We start from the raw sequence: 12,889 nt of genomic DNA, 5'->3' as shown, positions 1-12,889 counted from the left end.
CAGTGTGAGCAGGAACCCATCGTGAGCAGGAACACAGTGCGAGCCGGAAGACAAGCAAAAACAGGAGCAGGAACACAGCGTTAGCAGGAACACAAGCAGAAACATGAGCAGAAACACAGTGTGAGCAGGTACACAAGCAGAAACAGGAGCAGGAACACAGTGCGAGCAGGAACACAAGCAGGAACACTAGCAGGAACACAAGCAGAAACATGAGCAGGAACACAGTGTGAGCAGGAACACGAGCACGAACACAGTGTGAGCAGGAACATGAGCAGGAACACAATGTGAGCAGGAACACAGTGCGAGCCGGTAGACAAGCAGAAACAGGAGCAGGAACACGAGCAGGAACAGTGCGATCAGGAATACAAGCAAAAACATGAGCAGAAACACAGTGTGAGCAGGAACACGAGCAGAAACATGAGCAGGAACAGTGTGAGCAGGAACACAGTGTGAGCAGGACCACAAGCAGGAACACAGTGTGAGCAGGAAACCCATCGTGAGCAGGAACACAGTGCGAGCCGGAAGACAAGCAAAAACAGGAGCAGGAACACAGTGTTAGCAGGAACACAAGCAGAAACATGAGCAGAAACACAGTGTGAGCAGGTACACAAGCAGAAACAGGAGCAGGAACACAAGCAGGAACACAAGCAGAAACATGAGCAGGAACACAGTGTGAGCAGGAACACGAGCACGAACACAGTGTGAGCAGGAACATGAGCAGGAGCACAATGTGAGCAGGAACACAGTGCGAGCCGGTAGACAAGCAGAAACAGGAGCAGGAACACGAGCAGGAACACTGTGGGAGCAGGAACACAAGCAGAAACATGAGCAGGAACACAGTGCGAGCAGGAACACATTGTGAGCAGGAACACAGTGCGAGCAGGAACACGAGCAGGAACACAGTGCGAACACGAACACAGTGCGAGCAGGAACACAGTACATGCAGGAGCACAAGCAGAAACGAGCAGAAACACGAGCAGGAACACTGTGGGAGCAGGAACACAAGCAGAAACATGAGCAGGAACACAGTGCGAGCAGGAACACATTGTGAGCAGGAACACAGTGCGAGCAGGAACACGAGCAGGAACACATTGTGAGCAGGAACACAGTGCGAACAGGAACACAGTGCGAGCAGGAACACAGTGCGAGCAGGAACACAGTGTGAGCAGGAACACAAGCAGAAACATGAGCAGGAACACAGTGTGAGCAGGAACACGAGCAGGAACAGTGCGAGCAGGAATACAAGCAAAAACATCAGCAGAAACACAGTGTGAGCAGGAACACGAGCAGAAACATGAGCAGGAACACAGTGTGAGCAGGAACACAGTGTGAGCAGGAACATGAGCAGGAACACAGTGTGAGCAGGAACACAAGCAGAAACATGAGCAGGAATACAGTGTGAGCAGGAACATGAGCAGGAACACAGTGTGAGCAGGAACACAAGCAGAAACATGAGCAGGAACACAGTGTGAGCAGGAACACGAGCAGGAACACAGTGCGAGCAGGAACACAGTGCGAGAAGGAACACAGTGCGAGTAGGAACACAGTGTGAGCAGGAACACAGTGCGAGCAGGAACACGAGCAGGAACACATTGTGAGCAGGAACACAGTGTGAGCAGGAACACAGTGCGAGCAGGAACACGAGCAGGAACACATTGTGAGCAGGAACACGAGCAGGAACACATTGTGAGCAGGAACACGAGCAGGAACACAGTGCGAGCAGGAACACAGTGTGAGCAGGAACACGAGCAGGAACACAGTGTGAGCAGGAACACAGTGTGAGCAGGAACACAGTGCGAGCAGGAATACGAGCAGGAACACATTGTGAGCAGGAACACGAGCAGGAACACAGTGCGAGCAGGAACACAGTGCGAGCAGGAACACAGTGTGAGCAGGAACACAGTGTGAGCAGGAACACATTGTGAGCAGGAACACAGTGTGAGCAGGAACACATTGCGAGCAGGAACACAGTGCGAGCAGGAACACATTGTGAGCAGGAACACAGTGCGAGCAGGAACACAGTGCGAGCAGGAACACAGTGCGAGCAGGAACACGAGCAGGAACACAGTGCGAGCAGGAACACAGTGTGAGCAGGAACACGAGCACGAACACAGTATGAGCAGGAACACATTGCAAGCAGGAACATGAGCAGGAACAGTGCGAGCAGGAATACAAGCAAAAACAGGAGCAGGAACACAGTGCGAGCAGGACCACAAGCAGAAACACGAGCACAAACATGAGCAGGAACACAGTGTGAGCAGGAACACGAGCAGAAACATGAGCAGGAACACAGTGTGAGCAGGAACATGAGCAGGAACACAGTGTGAGCAGGAACATGAGCAGGAACACAGTGTGAGCAGGAACATGAGCAGGAACACATTGTGAGCAGGAACACGAGCAGGAACACATTGTGAGCAGGAACACGAGCAGGAACACAGTGCGAGCAGGAACACAGTGCGAGCAGGAACACATTGTGAGCAGGAACACGAGCAGGAACACAAGCAAAAACATGAGCAGGAACACAGTGTGAGCAGGAACACAAGCAGAAACACGAGCAGAAACATGAGCAGAAACACAAGCAGGAACACTGTGGGAGCAGGAACACAAGCAGAAACACAGTGTGAGCAGGAACACAGTGTGAGCAGGAACACAGTGTGAGCAGGAACACGAGCAGGAACACAGTGTGAGCAGGAAACCCATCAGAAACACATTGTGAGCAGGAACACAGTGCGAGCCGGAAGACAAGTAAAAACAGGAGCAGGAACACAGTGTTAGCAGGAACACAAGCAGAAACACAGTGTGAGCAGGTACACAAGCAGAAACAGGAGCAGGAACACAGTGCGAGCAGGAACACAAGCAGAAACACGAGCAGGAACACAGTGTGAGCAGGAACACAAGCAGAAACATGAGCAGGAACACAGTGTGAGCAGGAACACAGTGTGAGCAGGAACACAGTGCGAGCAGGAACACGAGCAGAAACACAGTGTGAGCAGGAACACGAGCAGGAACACAGTGTGAGCAGGAACACGAGAAGGAACACAGTGTGAGCAGGACCACAAGCAGAAACACAAGCAGTAACATGAGCAGGAACACAGTGTGAGCAGGAACACGAGAAGGAACACAGTGTGAGCAGGACCACGAGCAGGAACACGAGCAGGAACACAGTGTGAGCATGAACACAGTGCGAGCAGGAACACAGTGTGAGCAGGAACACAAGCAGAAACACGAGCAGAAACATGAGCAGGAACACAGTGTGAGCAGGAACACAAGCAGAAACACGAGCAGGAACACGAGCAGAAACACATTGTGAGCAGGAACACGAGCAGGAACACAAGCAAAAACATGAGCAGGAACAGAGTGTGAGCAGGAACACAAGCAGAAACACGAGCAGAAACACAGTGTGAGCAGGAACACAGTGTGAGCAGGAGCACAGTGTGAGCAGGAGCACAAGCAGAAACACGAGCAGAAACATGAGCAGAAACACAAGCAGGAACACTGTGGGAGCAGGAACACAAGCAGAAACACAGTGTGAGCAGGAACACAGTGTGAGTAGGAACACGAGCAGGAACACAGTGTGAGCAGGAAACCCATCAGAAACACATTGTGAGCAGGAACACAGTGCGAGCCGGAAGACAAGCAGAAACATGAGCAGAAACACAGTGTGAGCAGGTACACAAGCAGAAACATGAGCAGGAACACAGTGTGAGCAGGAACACAGTGTGAGTAGGAACACGAGCAGGAACACAGTGTGAGCAGGAAACCCATCAGAAACACATCGTGAGCAGGAACACAGTGCGTGCCGGAAGACAAGCAAAAACAGGAGCAGGAACACAGTGTTAGCAGGAACACAAGCAGAAACATGAGCAGAAACACAGTGCGAGCAGGAACACAAGCAGAAACACGAGCAAGAACACAAGCAGAAACATGAGCAGGAACACAGTGTGAGCAGGAACACAGTGTGAGCAGGAACACAGTGCGAGCAGGAACATGAGCAGAAACACAGTGTGAGCAGGAACACGAGAAGGAACACAGTGTGAGCAGGAACACGAGCAGGAACACAGTGTGAGCAGGAACACAGTGTGAGCAGGAACACAAGCAGAAACACGAGCAGAAACATGAGCAGGAACACAGTGTGAGCAGGAACACGAGCAGAAACATGTGCAGGAACACAGTGTGAGCAGGAGTACAAGCAGAAACACGAGCATAAACATGAGCAGGAACACAGTGTGAGCAGGTACACAAGCAGAAACAGGAGCAGGAACACATTGCTAGCAGGAACACAAGCAGAAACACGAGCAGGAACACTGTGGGAGCAGGTACACAAGCAGAAACAGGAGCAGGAACACAGTGCGAGCAGGACCACAAGCAGAAACACAAGCAGTAACATGAGCAGGAACACAGTGTGAGCAGGAACACGAGAAGGAACACAGTGTGAGCAGGACCACAAGCAGAAACACGAGCAGGAACACAGTGTGAGCAGGAACACAGTGCGAGCAGGAACACAGTGTGAGCAGGAACACAAGCAGAAACACGAGCAGAAACATGAGCAGGAACACAGTGTGAGCAGGAACACAGTGTGAGCAGGAACACAAGCAGAAACACGAGCAGGAACACGAGCAGAAACACATTGTGAGCAGGAACACAGTGTGAGCAGGAACACGAGCAGGAACACAGTGTGAGCAGGAACACAGTGCGAGCATGAACACGAGCAGGAACACAGTGCGAACAGGAACACAGTGTGAGCAGGAACACAAGCAGAAACACGAGCAGGAACACGAGCAGAAACATGAGCAGGAACACAGTGTGAGCAGGAACACGAGCAGGAACACAGTGTGAGCAGGAACACAAGCAGAAACACGAGCAGAAACACAGTGTGAGCAGGAACACGAGCAGGAACACTGTGAGCAGGAACACAGTGTGAGCAGGAGCACAGTGTGAGCAGGAGCACAAGCAGAAACACGAGCAGAAACATGAGCAGAAACACGAGCAGGAACACTGTGGGAGCAGGAACACAAGCAGAAACATGAGCAGGAACACAGTGTGAGCAGGAATACGAGCAGGAACACAGTGTGAGCAGGAAACCCATCAGAAACACATTGTGAGCAGGAACACAGTGCGAGCCGGAAGACAAGGCAGAAACATGAGCAGGAACACAGTGTGAGCAGGTACACAACGCCGAACATGAAGCAGGAACCACAGTGTGAAGCAGGAACACAGTGTGATTAGGAACCCGAGCAGGAACCACAGTGTGAGCAGAAAACCCATCAGAAACCACATTGTGCGCCGCGCAACACCGTGCGAGCCGGAAGACAAGCAGCAATAACAAGAGGCAGGAACACAGTGTTAGCAGGAACACAAGCAGAAACATGAGCAGAAACACAGTGCGAGCAGGAACACAAGCAGGAACCACGAGCAACGAACACAAGCAGAAACATGAGCAGGAACACAGTGTGAGCAGGAACACAGTGCGAGCAGGAACATGAGCAGAAACACAGTGTGAGCAGGAACACAGTGTGAGCAGGAACACGAGAAGGAACACAGTGTGAGCAGGAACACGAGCTTTATTGAGAACACAGTGTGAGCAGGAACACAGTGCGAGCAGGAACACAGTGTGAGCAGGAACACAGTGTGAGCAGGAACACAAGCAGAAACACGAGCAGAAACATGAGCAGGAACACAGTGTGAGCAGGAACACAGTGTGAGCAGGAACACGAGCAGAAACATGAGCAGGAACACAGTGTGAGCAGGAGCACAAGCAGAAACACGAGCATAAACATGAGCAGGAACACAGTGTGAGCAGGTACACAAGCAGAAACAGGAGCAGGAACACATTGCTAGCAGGAACACAAGCAGAAACACGAGCAGGAACACTGTGGGAGCAGGAACACAAGCAGAAACATGAGCAGGAACACTGTGGGAGCAGGAACACAAGCAGAAACATGAGCAGGAACACAGTGTGAGCAGGCACACAGTGTGAGCAGGAACACGAGCAGGAACACAGTGTGAGCAGGAACACGAGCAGGAACACAGTGTGAGCAGGAACACAAGCAGAAACATGAGCAGGAACACAGTGTGAGCAGGAACACGAGCAGAAACATGAGCAGGAACACAGTGTGAGCAGGAACACAGTGTGAGCAGGACCACAAGCAGAAACACAAGCAGTAACATGAGCAGGAACACAGTGTGAGCAGGACCACAAGCAGAAACACGAGCAGGAACATGAGCAAAAACACGAGCAGGAACACGAGCAGTAACACGAGCAGAAACACAGTGTGAGCAGGAACACGAGCAGGAACACGAGCAGAAACACATTGTGAGCAGGAACACGAGCAGGAACACAGTGTGAGCAGGAACACAGTGCGAGCAGGAACACGAGCAGGAACACAGTGCGAACAGGAACACAGTGTGAGCAGGAACACAAGCAGAAACACGAGCAGGAACACGAGCAGAAACATGAGCAGGAACACAGTGTGAGCAGGAACACGAGCAGGAACACAGTGTGAGCAGGAACACAGTGCGAACAGGAACACAGTGTGAGCAGGAACACAAGCAGAAACACGAGCAGGAACACGAGCAGAAACATGAGCAGGAACACAGTGTGAGCAGGAACACGAGCAGGAACACAGTGTGAGCAGGAACACAAGCAGAAACACGAGCAGAAACACAGTGTGAGCAGGAACACGAGCAGGAACACTGTGAGCAGGAACACAGTGTGAGCAGGAGCACAGTGTGAGCAGGAGCACAAGCAGAAACACGAGCAGAAACATGAGCAGAAACACAAGCAGGAACACTGTGGGAGCAGGAACACAAGCAGAAACATGAGCAGGAACACAGTGTGAGCAGGAACACAGTGTGAGTAGGAACACGAGCAGGAACACAGTGTGAGCAGGAAACCCATCAGAAACACATTGTGAGCAGGAACACAGTGCGAGCCGGAAGACAAGCAAAAACAAGAGCAGGAACACAGTGTTAGCAGGAACACAAGCAGAAACATGAGCAGAAACACAGTGCGAGCAGGAACACAAGCAGAAACACGAGCAAGAACACAAGCAGAAACATGAGCAGGAACACAGTGTGAGCAGGAACACAGTGTGAGCAGGAACACAGTGCGAGCAGGAACATGAGCAGAAACACAGTGTGAGCAGGAACACAGTGTGAGCAGGAACACGAGAAGGAACACAGTGTGAGCAGGTACACAAGCAGAAACAGGAGCAGGAACACATTGCTAGCAGGAACACAAGCAGAAACACGAGCAGGAACACTGTGGGAGCAGGAACACAAGCAGAAACATGAGCAGGAACACTGTGGGAGCAGGAACACAAGCAGAAACATGAGCAGGAACACAGTGTGAGCAGGCACACAGTGTGAGCAGGAACACGAGCAGGAACACAGTGTGAGCAGGAACACGAGCAGGAACACAGTGTGAGCAGGAACACAAGCAGAAACATGAGCAGGAACACAGTGTGAGCAGGAACACGAGCAGAAACATGAGCAGGAACGCAGTGTGAGCAGGAACACAGTGTGAGCAGGACCACAAGCAGAAACACAAGCAGTAACATGAGCAGGAACACAGTGTGAGCAGGACCACAAGCAGAAACACGAGCAGGAACATGAGCAAAAACACGAGCAGGAACACGAGCAGTAACACGAGCAGAAACACATTTTGAGCAGGAACACAGTGTGAGCAGGAACACGAGCAGGAACACAGTGTGAGCAGGAACACAGTGCGAGCAGGAACACGAGCAGGAACACAGTGCGAACAGGAACACAGTGTGAGCAGGAACACAAGCAGAAACACGAGCAGGAACACGAGCAGAAACATGAGCAGGAACACAGTGTGAGCAGGAACACGAGCAGGAACACAAGCAAAAACATGAGCAGGAACACAGTGTGAGCAGGAACACAGTGTGAGCAGGAACACAAGCAGAAACACGAGCAGGAACACAGTGTGAGCAGGAACACAGTGTGAGCAGGAGCACAACCAGAAACACGAGCAGAAACATAAGCAGTAACACAGTGTGAGCAGGAACACAAGCAGAAACACAGTGTGAGCAGGGACACGAGCAGGAACACAGTGTGAGCAGGTACACAAGCAGAAACAGGAGCACGAACACTGTGGGAGCAGGAACACAAGCAGAAACATGAGCAGGAACACAGTGTGAGCAGGAACACGAGCAGTAACAGTGTGAGCAGGAACCCCATCAGAAACACATTGTGAGCAGGAACACAGTGTGAGCCGGAAGACAAGCAAAAACAGGAGCAGGAACACAGTGTGAGCAGGAACACAAGCAGAAACATGAGCAGAAACACAGTGTGAGCAGGAACACGAGCAGGAACACAGTGTGAGCAGGAACACAAGCAGAAACAGGAGCAGTAACACAGTGCGAGCAGGATCACAAGCAGAAACATGAGCAGGAACACAGTGTGAGCAGCAACACGAGCAGGAACACAGTGTGAGCAGGAACACGAGCAGGAACACAGTGTGAGCAGGAACACAGTGCGAGCCGGAAGACAATCAGAAACAGGAGCAGGAACACAGTGCGAGCAGGAGCACAAGCAGAAACACGAGCAGAAACATGAGCAGGAACACAGTGTGAGCAGGAACCCATTGTGAGCAGGAACACATTGTGTTTTCCCCAACTTTGAAAATGTAACCATTTTTATTTATTTATGTATTTATTAAGGTGGTGGACTGGGTCCCTGCATGAATTTCTTTTTAACTCTCTCTGCGATTCAGCCAATGCATTTCATTTTCAGCTGGAGGTTGAACATGCAGCCTCGCAGTCACTGTTTTTTATTTTTATTTATTAATTGAGTTAAAAATATAACATCTACAACCCACATTCCATGTGGGTTGTAGGTAGCAGACACAAAATATTTCATATTGCAGGAATAGCCAATGGACCATCCTCAATTTCAACATCATCCAATGTAGTAATAAGTATTAAGTTTACAAAGCATATCCTTCTATGATTTTTATGGGCACATCTGCAGAAACAGGCCACAGTCTCAACTTGTTGAATTTCCCTCCCTGGCAGATAAACTGCACTATCACCATAGTGGAGTTTCTGCACTAATTTCCCTGCTAAGCTAATGGATTCCACACCCACATTTGTCATAAGCCTTGCAGGGTCTCTAATCACCTGCTCATTTGGGTAACATTTGGAATTACCCTCCCTGGGTAATTCCAAATGTTACCCACCATCTTGTTCGCAGACAAGATGGTGGCGCCTTCCCCAGTAGGGTGGAGGCCGTCCAGCATCAGCAAGCCAGGGTGGCCCCAAAACAAAGGCAGTTATCAATAAAACTAAAATATAAATAAGTACAGTTGTATGTAAAAGTTTGGGCACCCTGATCATTTTCATGATTTTCCTTTATAAATCATTGGTTGTCTGGATCAGAAATTTCAATTCAATTTATCATATAGCAGACAAACACAGTGATATTTAAGAAGTGAAATGAAGTTTATAGGATTTACAGAAAGTCTGCAATAATTATTAAAAAAAATTGTGCAGGTGTATAAATTTGAGCACCATTGTCATTTTATTGATTTGAATACATTAAGCACCAATTATTGGAACACTAAATTGGTTTGGTAAGCTCATTGACCCTTGACCTCCTTACACAGGTGAATCCAATCATGAGAAAGGGTATTTAAGGTGGCCATTTGCAAATGTTTCCCCACTTTGCATCTCTTCTAATGAGAGGCAACATGGGAGCCTCTAAACAAGTCTCAAATGACCTGAAAACAAAGATTGTTCAACATCATGGTTTAGGGGGAAGGATACAAAAAGCTATCTCAGAGATTTCAGCTGTCAGTTTCCACTGTGAGGAACATAGTGAGAAAATGGAAGACCACAGGCACAGTACTAGTTAAGGCCCGAATTGGCAGGCCAAGAAAAATCTCAGATAAGCTGAAGTGACAGATGGTGAGAACAGTCATAGTCAACCCACAGACCTGCTCCAAAGACCTACAACGTGATCTTGCTGCAGATAGTGTCTCTGTGTATTGTTCAACTACACAGCGCACTTTGCACAAAGAGATGCTGTATGATGCTGCTTTCAGTGATGCCGGTATTTGGTTAGACTCTTTCTCTCCGATTGTTCTGTCTGAGTTATTTTCATTAGTTACTTCATCCAAACCATCAACATGTTTATTAGACCCCATTCCTACCAGGCTGCTCAAGGAAGTCCTACCATTATTTAATGCTTCAATCTTAAATATGATCAATCTATCTTTGTTAGTTGGTTATGTACCACAGGCCTTTAAGGTGGCAGTAATTAAACCATTACTTAAAAAGCCATCACTTGACCCAGCTATCTTAGCTAATTATAGGCCAATTTCCAACCTTCCTTTTCTCTCAAAGATTCTTGAGAGGGTAGTTGTAAAACAGCTAACTGATCACCTGCAGAGGAATGGTCTATTTGAAGAGTTTCAGTCAGGTTTTAGAATTCATCATAGTACAGAAACAGCATTAGTGAAGGTTACAAATGATCTTCTTATGGCCTCAGACAGTGGACTCATCTCTGTGCTTGTTCTGTTGGACCTCAGTGCTGCTTTTGATACTGTTGACCATAAAATTTTATTACAGAGATTAGAGCATGTCATAGGTATTAAAGGCATTGCGCTGCGGTGGTTTGAATCATATTTGTCTAATAGATTACAGTTTGTTCATGTAAATGGGGAATCTTCTTCACAGACTAAAGTTAATTATGGAGTTCCACAAGGTTCTGTGCTAGGACCAATTTTATTCACTTTATACATGCTTCCCTTGGGCAGTATTATTAGACGGTATTGCTTAAATTTTCATTGTTACGCAGATGATACCCAGCTTTATCTATCCATGAAGCCAGAGGATACGCACCAATTAGCTAAACTGCAGGATTGTCTTACAGACATAAAGACATGGATGACCTCTAATTTCCTGCTTTTAAACTCAGATAAAACTGAAGTTATTGTACTTGGCCCCACAAATCTTAGGAGCATGGTGTCTAACCAGATCGTTACTCTGGATGGCATTTCCCTGATCTCTAGTAATACTGTGAGAAATCTTGGAGTTATTTTTGATCAGGATATGTCATTCAAAGCGCATATTAAACAAATATGTAGGACTGCCTTTTTGCATTTACGCAATATCTCTAAAATCAGAAAGGTCTTGTCTCAGAGTGATGCTGAAAAACTAATTCATGCATTTGTTTCCTCTAGGCTGGACTATTGTAATTCATTATTATCAGGTTGTCCTAAAAGTTCCCTAAAAAGCCTTCAGTTGGTTCAGAATGCTGCAGCTAGAGTACTGACGGGGACTAGCAGGAGAGAGCATATCTCACCCGTGTTGGCCTCCCTTCATTGGCTTCCTGTTAATGCTAGAATAGAATTTAAAATTCTTCTTCTTACTTATAAGGTTTTGAATAATCAGGTCCCATCTTATCTTAGGGACCTCGTAGTACCATATTACCCCATTAGAGCGCTTCGCTCTCAGACTGCGGGCTTACTTGTAGTTCCTAGGGTTTGTAAGAGTAGAATGGGAGGCAGAGCCTTCAGCTTTCAGGCTCCTCTCCTGTGGAACCAGCTCCCAATTCAGATCAGGGAGACAGATACCCTCTCTACTTTTAAGATTAGGCTTAAAACTTTCCTTTTCGCTAAGGCTTATAGTTAGGGCTGGATCGGGTGACCCTGGACCATCCCTTGGTTATGTTGCTTTAGACGTAGACTGTGTTTCATAATTATTGTATGGCCTTGCCTTGCAATGTGGAGCGCCTTGGGGCAACTGTTTGTTGTGATTTGGCGCTATACAAGAAAAAAGTTGATTGATTGATTGATTGATGCTGTAATGCAGAGGAAGCCTTTTCTGTGTACACGCCACAAACAGAGTCACTTGAGGTATGCTAAAGTGCATTTGGACAAGTCAGCTTCATTTTGGAATAAGGTGCTGTGGACTGATTAAACTAAAATTGAGTTATTTGGACATAACAAGGGGCGGTATGCATGGCTGAAAAAGAACACAGCATTCCAAGAAAAACACTTGGTACCTACAGTAAAATTTGGAGGTGGTTCCATCATGCTGTGGGGCTGTGTGGCCAGTGCAGGTACTGGGAATCTTGTTAAAGTTGAGGGTCACATGGATTCCAGTCAATATCAGTAGATTCTTGAGAACAATGTTCATGAATCAGTGACAAAGTTGAACTTACTCCGGGGCTGGATATTTCAACAAGACAACGACCCTAAACACTGCTCAAAATCTACTAAGACATTCATGCAGAGGAACAAGTACAATGTTCTGGAATGGCCATCTCAGTCCAGAACAGAGAGGTAGGTGTCCTTTATTGTGGTGTAGCAGTGGTCAAGAATGTTCTTGACCCTGCTGGGACATGTGAAGTTCTGTCTGTATTTACAGAGTTCATGGCTCAGATTTGCTCTGTTAAAATCCCCCAGAATGATGAAGAGAGTTCGTAACAATGTGTGAAAAATGTGGGTTCAAGGCTGTTCACAAACACACAAAGAAAGAAATAGACAAAGAAACAGGGGCAAAAACATTGGCCTTTTACTGTGGCCAGCCTAAGGCACACCTGTGCAGTAATCATGCTGTCTAATCAGCATGTTGATGTGCCACAGCTGTGAGGTGGGCGGATCATCTGGGCAAAGGAGAAGTGCTCAGTAACACAACTTGACACAGATTTGTCAACAGTATAGAAAACGTTTTACATCTTTGAGTTCAGCTCATGAAAAAAGGAGCAAAAACAAAAGTGTTGTGTTTCTGTTTTTCTTCAGTGTTTATTTGTATTATATTCTAACCTTGAAAATCTTTTCCAAGGTAAAAATTTGTGGAATTGGAAACGTGGTGGAGGTTTGCGCTCTTTGAGCGCGGTGCTCTAGTTATTATTAAATCAA

General features: G+C 47.7%; 1 protein-coding gene across 1 annotated transcript in view; it reads left to right on the top strand.

The window, feature by feature from the left end:
* Window positions 1-12,889, top strand: part of LOC117505786 (zinc finger and BTB domain-containing protein 14-like) — a 126,859-nt gene that overhangs the window by 78,946 nt on the left and 35,024 nt on the right. The gene's annotated exons all lie outside the window — the stretch shown is intronic.

Source organism: Thalassophryne amazonica, unplaced genomic scaffold (assembly GCF_902500255.1).
Source record: "Thalassophryne amazonica unplaced genomic scaffold, fThaAma1.1, whole genome shotgun sequence".
Lineage (NCBI taxonomy): Eukaryota > Metazoa > Chordata > Actinopteri > Batrachoidiformes > Batrachoididae > Thalassophryne > Thalassophryne amazonica.
The sequence above is the reverse complement of the archived record's forward strand: the minus strand, read 5'-3'. Positions and strand labels throughout refer to the sequence as shown.